At 38.0% G+C, this 8209-nt stretch overlaps 1 pseudogene; it reads left to right on the top strand.

The window, feature by feature from the left end:
* The first annotated feature begins 7553 nt into the window (after nucleotides 1-7553).
* LOC120366513 (5S ribosomal RNA) lies at nucleotides 7554-7672 on the top strand (annotated as a pseudogene).
* Nucleotides 7673-8209: the final 537 nt, after the last annotated feature.

The following is an 8209-nucleotide window of genomic DNA, read 5'->3' on the forward strand; positions in this document are numbered from 1 at the left end:
TCCTAAGCTCCCTGGGATAATAGTCCCTACTATGAACAGCCAAGGAAAATCAAATATAAGAAAGTATCAGAATGAAGGATGGTGACACCCTGGGCCAGATATGGACCTGTCAGTAGAAAATGAAGAAGAAAGGAGAATAATGCAGAGGAAAAGCAAGACCTAAGCAATTCTTGCCTTATATGGTCTGCCTCAGTTTACAAACTGAGATGCCCTCCCTTGGCCAGTCCAAATCTTGTCTAAACTTTCCCACCAAGCCAGGCTGTACCTCTTTGTTGAAATAGTCCAAACCTTTATTTTAACCCCGATAGTTCTTGTGCTGACACTAGTCATTGAGTTCTCTACAAATCATCTGTTTCTTAACTATCTCTTGTATCCACTTGGAAAGTAACAATTTTTCTGTGTTTCTTCTTTTCACCGTCTCCAAGCTTAGTGAAGGCAAGTGGAAGACATGAGGACTCATGCTTGCTAAGGGAAAAATAGGTAAAGTTTCCTCAAGCTCTAAGTGTGCCTTCAAATTCTGAAAAGCAAAGCAAAATGTGGGTCCAGGGAGAGATCACACATTGGCAACAAGACAGATGAGTCATCAAATGTAGTAAGATCAGCATGGAAACGACAGAGAGAATGGCTGAGATCAGTATCTGACTCCTACGAACAGATGCCAACACTAATCAAAAGGTTGAAAAGGACACAAGGCAAGAATCCATTTGAGAAATAAGTCAAGTTCAGAGCTAGCAAGTACTACAAAGCAAGACAGTAGAGAAATAAAAGTTGAAATGGCCACAGTGTGCAGACAGCTCTGTGTTGAGGTCCACCTCTTCTGATGACAAAGCCTCCTTTGGCAATCACTGCTGAATTGTGGTGATGGACACCCAAAAGCATGAGAAGTTGCAGGTCTTCAGAGTTTATATGAAATTCCATTTTGAGCGGGAAAATCTTAAAGACTACATTGACTCTCTATTCCTCTATTTAATGTACTGAAACCATCACAGACACTATAAAATGAATATGACCAAAAGAAAAGAAGAACCTGTCCTCCAGGTATGTGAACAATCTATGAAGATATCCCCTTTGTTTCCAATGTGTATCTTTGACTTTTTTATAGTAATAAAGGTGAAAATGGGTAGAAATTTATTGAAAGTAGGAAAAACACTTAAGGGAGTAAAGAAATCGAATACCTGGGTCAACACTGTCTATAGAGCCTTCTGTGATGATGGAAATCTTCTGTATCTGCCCTGTCCAATCACTGGTGGCCACTAGACATGTGGTTATGGAGCACTTGAAATGTGACTAATGTGACTGAAGAAAAAATGATTTTCTTTCAATTTTCTCTAATTCTAATTAACTTAAATAGACACATATGTCTCCCATATTGGACAGCAATAACCTAATCATCATCTTAAAAGGATGAAGAGAAAACAATAAAGTAATGAGGTTGAATGAAGAGAATAAAAAAACATACTGACTAAATTGAAAAAGTGATGAGATTGGGCAACAAAGGTAGTCAATAGAAGGAAAGAGTGAACAAGACTATCTAGGAGGTCTGTTTTTGTTCAAAAGATTTGTTGCCAGGAGATGTATAAGCCTAAGACCAGAGTTAAAACAGCTTAGCTTGGAGAGGTGAGATTGGCAACAGGCCTTGTCAGGAAACATCAACTAGTTTCTACAATCAAAAAGAATGTTGAGCTCAGAATTCCTTCTATGTTCAATTTCTAGGCTCCTAAATAAAGCCATGTGCACTGTCTGTTTCAATTTTAGAATGGGCTGAGGAATATCCCTACGAATCACTTTATTTGATGCTACTTTCTAAGGAATGGTAGTTCTCATTCTTTGAAAGACAGCTCTGACTAGTTGAGTCTTAAGACCAAAAAAGAAGACAAATAGTAACAAATGCTGGCAAGGATGTTAAGAAAAGGGAACTCTTACACACTGTTGGTGGTAATGTAAACTAGTACAGCCACTGTGAAGAACAGTATGGAGGTTCCTCAAAAAACTACAAATATTATAGGAAGACCATATGATATAGCAATCCGACTACTGGGCATTTGTCCAAAAGAAATGAAAATATATCAAAAAGACGTCTGCACTGTCCTGTTGCTTGCAGCACTATTCTCAATAGCCAAGATATGAAATCAACCTAAGTGTCTAACAACAGATGAATGGATAAAGAAAACGTGCTGTATTATCTATATACAATGGAATACTATTCAGCTGTAAAAAAGAATGCAATCCTGTCAATTGCAACAACATGGATGGATTAAGAGAACAGTATTATTATTTTTTTTTAATTGTACTTTGGGTTCTGGGGTACATGTGCAGCTCATGCAGGATTGTTACATAGGTACATACATGGCAATGTAGTTTGCTGCCTCCATCCCCCTGTCACCTATATCTAGCATTTCCCCCCATGTTATCCCCTAGCCCCCCTCAACAGACCCCCATGTGTGATGCTCCCCTCCCTTTGTCCATGTGTTCTCATTGTTCAACACTCACCTATAAGTGAGAACATGCAGTGTTTGATTTTCTGTTCTTGTGTCAGTTTGCTGAGAATGATAGTTTCCAGATTCATCCATGTCCCTACAAAGGACATGAACTTATTGTTTTTTCTGGCTGCATAGTATTCCATGGTGTATATGTGCCACATTTTCCCTGTCCAGTCTATCATCAGTGGGCATTTGGGTTGGTTCCAGGTCTTTGCTTTTGTAAACACTGCCACTATGAACATACGTGTCTTTATAATAGAAAGATTTATAATCCCTTGGATATATATCCAGTAATGGGATTGCTGGGTCAAATGGAATTTCTATTTCTAGGTCCTTGAGGAATCACCACACTGTCTTCCACAATGGCTGAACTAATTTACTCCCACCAACAGTGTAAAAGTGATCCTATTTCTCCACATCCTCTCCAGTATCTGTTGTCTCCAGATTTTTTAATGACTGCCATTCTAACTGGCATGAGATGGTATCTCAACGTGGTTTTGATTTGCATTTTTCTAATGACTAGTGATTATGAGCATTTTTTCATATCTGTTGGCCTCATATATATCTTCTTTTGAAAATTCTCTGTATATATCCTTCTCCCACTTTTAAATGGGATTTTTTTTTCTTGTAAATCTGTTTTAGTTCTTTATAGATTCTGGATATTAGCCCTTTGTCAGATGGGTAGACTGCAAAACTTTTTTCCCATTCTGTTGGTTGCTGGTTCACTCTAAGGATTGTTTCTTTTGCTGTACAGAAGCTCTGGAGTTTAAGTAGATCCCATTTATCTATTTTGGTTTTTGTTACCAGTGCTTTTGGTGTTTTAGTCATGAAGTCCTTGCTTATGCCTATGTCCTGAATGGTTTTGCCTAAGTTTTCTTCTAGGGTTTTTATGGTGCTAGGTCTTATGCTTAAGTATTTAATCCATCTGGAGTTAATTTTGGTGTAAGGTGTCTGAAAGGGGTCCACTTTCTGCTTCCTGCACATGGCTAGCCAGTTTTCCCAACACTATTTATTAAACAGGGAATCCTTTCCCCATTGCTTGCTTTTGTCTGGTTTATCAAAGATCAGATGGTTGTAGATATGTGGCATTGCCTCTGAGGCCTCTATTCTGTTCCATTGGTCTATATCTCTGTTTTGGTAACAGTACCATGCTGTTTTGATTATTGTAGCCTCGTAGTATAGTTTGAAGTCAGGTAATGTGATGCCTCCAGCTTTGTTCTTTTTGCTTAGGATTTTCTTGGCTACGTGGGCTCTCTTTTGATTCTATATGAAATTTAAGGTGGTTTTTTCCAGTTCTGTGAAAAACGTGATTGGTAATTTGATGGGGATGGTGTTGAATCTATAAATTACTTGGGGCAGTATGGCCATTTTCACTATATTGATTCTTCCTAACCATGAGCATGGAATGTTTTTCCATCTGTTTGTGTCCTCTCTTATTTCCTTGAGCAGTGGTTTGTAGTTCTCCTTGAAGATATCCTTTACATCCTTTGTTAGTTGTGTTCCTAGGTATTTTATTCTCCTTGCAGCAATTGTGAATGGGGGTTCGCTCATGATTTGGCTCTCTGTTAGTCTATTATTTGTGTATACGAATGCTTATGATTTCTGTCCATTGATTTTGTATCCTTAGACTTTGCTGAACTTGCTTATCAGTTTCAGGAGATTTTGGGCTGAGACGATGGGGTCTTCTAAATATACAATCATGTCATCTGCAAATAGAGACAATTTGACTTCCTCCTTTCCTAATTGAATACATTTTTTTTTTCTTTTTCTTGCCTGATTGCTCTGGCTAGAACTTCCAATACTATATTGAATAGGAGTGGTGAGAGAGGGCATCCTTATCTACTGCCAGATTTCAAAGGGAATGCTTCCAGTTTTTGCCCATTCAGTATGATATGGGTTGTGGGTTTGTCATAGATAGCTTTTATTCAGAGAACATCTTTTTATGTCAAATAAGCCAGGAACAAAAAATTAAATGCCACATGTTCTCATTCATATGTGGAAGCTGAAAAAGTTGATATCATAGAAATACAAAGTAGAACAGAGATTACCATCAAGTGGGAATGGTAGGGAAAAAGGAAGGATAGGGAAAGATTTGTTAAAAGATACAAAACTGTGGCTAGATAGGAGTAATAAGTTCAAGTGTTCTACAGCATTGTAGGTAACTATGGCTAATAATAACATATTTTATAGTTTCAAATAGCTAGAATGAAGATATTTAATGCTCCCAACACAAAAAAAGATAAATGTTTCAGAAGATGCATATTGTAATTGGCCTGGTCTGATCGCTATATATTTCATGTACTTAAACATCACTATGTATCCCATGAATATGTACAATTTGTATATATCAATTTTTAAAATTAAAAAATAAATTTTATAACAAGAAATAATATTCTTCCTTGAATATTATTGCATTTTGTTGGTTTACTGACTGTAGATGTTTACATCCTCAGAAAAGCAAATAGCTTCACTTATCCTTGATGAGATGGGAAAGTCTTAACACAAGTGCACAAACCAAACCAACCAACCCACCTTGCTCCTGTTCAGCTGGAAACATTTTTCTGAACACTGGGAGACTCCACTGTGGTTATTAAAAACTTCAAGGGAGGGGAAGTATCTGCAGAAGGAGAGCAGAAGAAACATGCTTTCTTTTTTCTTTAAACATAGAAAGTTGCTCCCAGACCAAGTCATTGCATTGCTTGTTTTGCACCTTCCCCTTAAGTAGGCTATGCCTATCTGACTATTATATGTTATTTAAAAAAACAAAAACCAAAAAAGCGGCTCAGTGGAGCAAAAATAACGAGTATGAGTAAAAACATTTAGGAAGCCTTTCCACAGCCGTTAGCTCTGTGATCCCCAGATCCTCTTTATTTTACCAAAAAGACAACAAAGACCCACAAGATATGGTGGTCAGCACAAGGTTGTCCAGCTGTGGAGTATGACAGACAAGGGCAGCCAGATTTCCCTCAGCCAAATCCTCCATGAACGCACCTAACCCAGGGTGTGACTTGTAAGGAACTGACTTTTCCCTTCCTCAAGACCATATGCACAACAAAGTTCATACTTCTCAGGCCAAAGGAACATTCCCGCAATACAATACCTGTAAACCAGGCAGGCTAAGAAGCATCAACGTGTTTAGACACTCACTGTCAAGTTTACTCTTATACAAGGCACACATCTCCCAAATGTTGGCCAGAGGCGAGAAAAGGAATTAGGCACAAAATGATTGTTAAATAAAGAAAGTAGGTGCAAGAAATGTTACAAATAAAAAATAAAATCCAAAGTAGACTTTTTAGGTCAAAATTAGTAACTGGTTGATAAGAAAAGCCACCATGTTCTTACTATATGCGGGACAATGAGCTCAGAGTTGCATAAGCAGTTTCCCCAAAAAATACAAAAAAAAAAAAAAAAAAAATTTAAGTTGATTCTGTAGTAGCTATGGTGACTCTCCAGCATTTATTTCTCTTGAGATGATTGCTCTGCAACAATCGTGATAATTCTATCCTCATTACTAATCATTACTAGTGTCATTACTTTGGGAATAAGCTGCTAACCCAGTAGCCTTTTGTTTTGTTTTGTTTTGTTTATTTTAGAAACAGAGTCTTGCTCTGTCACCAGTCCTAGCTCACTGCAGCCTCAAACTCCTGGGCCCAAGTGATCCTCCCTCCTCAGCCCCCCGAGTAGATAGGACTATAGGCATGCACCATCACATGCAGATAATCTTATTTTTGTTTGTGAGACAGGGTCTCACTATGTTTCCCAGGCTGGTCTCAAACATCTAGCTTCCAATGATCCTCCCACATCGGCCTCCTAAAGTGCTGGGATAACTGATGTAAGTCAACACACCCAGCCATACCAGTGGTCTTAAAATAAAATTTCCTTCACTCTTAAGAGACACTGGAATATGTGGGCCTCTGAAAATAAGAGTTTCCCTCTGAAAGAAGTTGACCCTGAAGATAATAACACTAAAATATGGAAAGAACATCACATCATTGTGTCATTGAATCTCTCACAATCCTGGAATCCACTGTGCTTTGAACTTCTCACTATGTACAATAATCAATTATTTTATTATCAGAACATCTGTTATTTATAGCCAAAATCATTTCAACTCATATATTCTATTAGCCTCATTTAAAGATAAGAAAACTGAGGCTTGGAAATATTAAACAATCAAATCACACAGGTAGTAAATAGCCAAGTTGGGATTTGAAAACAGATCCATTTTATTTCAAAGCCCAACATCTTAACCACAAAATGAACTGAACCTATTTTCTTAAGTTTCCTGAAATTGTTGGCCACCGATTGTACCAAAATCTTTTTACTTCACAGTAGAAAAGTACCAGACTTAACAAAAAATTATTTGATGATACATGGTTTTTTTGTTTTTGTTTTGAGTTAGAGTTTCACTCTTGTTTCCCAGGCTGGAGTGCAATAGTGCAATCTCAGCTCACCACAACCTCTGCCTCCTGGGTTCGAGTGATTTTCCTGCCTCAGCCTCCCGAGTAGCTGGTACTACAGATATGAGCCGCCACATCTGGCTAATTTTGTATTTTTAGTAGAGACAGGGTGTATTCATATTGGTCAGGCTGGTCTTAAACTCCCGATCTCAGGTTATCCACCCGCCTCGGCCTCCCAAAGGGCTGGGATTACAGTAGTGAGCCACCACACCAGATCGACTAATTATGGTTTTAGATCTATTAGCCCTGATTCTCATTTATTACTCTTTTTTATCCCATTCAAACACTGATGCACACCCTCAAGGAACTCAACATCAAGTACAGTGAATGCAACAGTTCTCAATTCCTTTTGTGTTTGTTATTTCTAAAAACAAGAATATATTTTTTAAATACTGGAAAGATTTTTAAATATTAGAAATCTGGAAAGCATCTGAAGGGTTTAGGTTTCCTCCATCAGTCACAAAGCACTGTCTCACTGTTGGGTAAAGTTCTGGCTTAACATAAATTTCTGATCTTTATCCATTTCTGGTCTGCTACTGACAATATTTAGCTTTGTTTGCAACAACTAATACCCTGCGTTAGACCACATTGTATAACTTACTGATATGGTTTGTTCTAAGGCCATACCACCCTGAATGCGCTCAATCTCATCTGATCTCGGAAGCTAAGCAGAGTTGGTCCTGGTTAGTACTTGGATGGGAGACCACCTGGGAATACCAGGTGCTGTAGACAGAAAAAAAAAAAAAAAAAAAAAAAAAAGCATTTAAAGATATCGTTTGGCTGTGTCCCCACCCAAATCTCATCTTGAATTGTAGTTCTTATAATTCTCATGTGTTGTGGAAGGGACCCACTGGAAGATAATTGAATCCTGGGGGTTGTACCCCCATACTGTTCTCATGGTAGTGAATTAGTCTCATGAGATCTGATAGTTTACACAGGGGAAACCTCTTTTGCTTGGCTTTCATTTTCTCTCTTGTCTGCTGCCATGTAAGACGTGCCTTTTGCTTTTCCACCAAGATTGTAAGGCCTCCCCAGCCACATAGAATTGTGAGTCCATTAAACCTCTTTTTCTTTATAAATTACCAAGTCTTGTATACGTCTTTATCAGCAGTGTGAAAACGGACTAATACACTTATTCAACTCAATGTACCTTCTTACATAAGTAAGAAGTACCTTCTTACATAAGTAAGAAGTACCTTCTTACATATTGTAATAAATGAGTGTGAGGCCAGGCATGGTGGCTTATGTCTGTAATCCTAGCACTTTGGG

The sequence above is a fragment of the Saimiri boliviensis genome, chromosome 2 (genome assembly GCF_048565385.1).
Source record: "Saimiri boliviensis isolate mSaiBol1 chromosome 2, mSaiBol1.pri, whole genome shotgun sequence".
Classification (NCBI taxonomy): Eukaryota; Metazoa; Chordata; class Mammalia; order Primates; family Cebidae; genus Saimiri; species Saimiri boliviensis.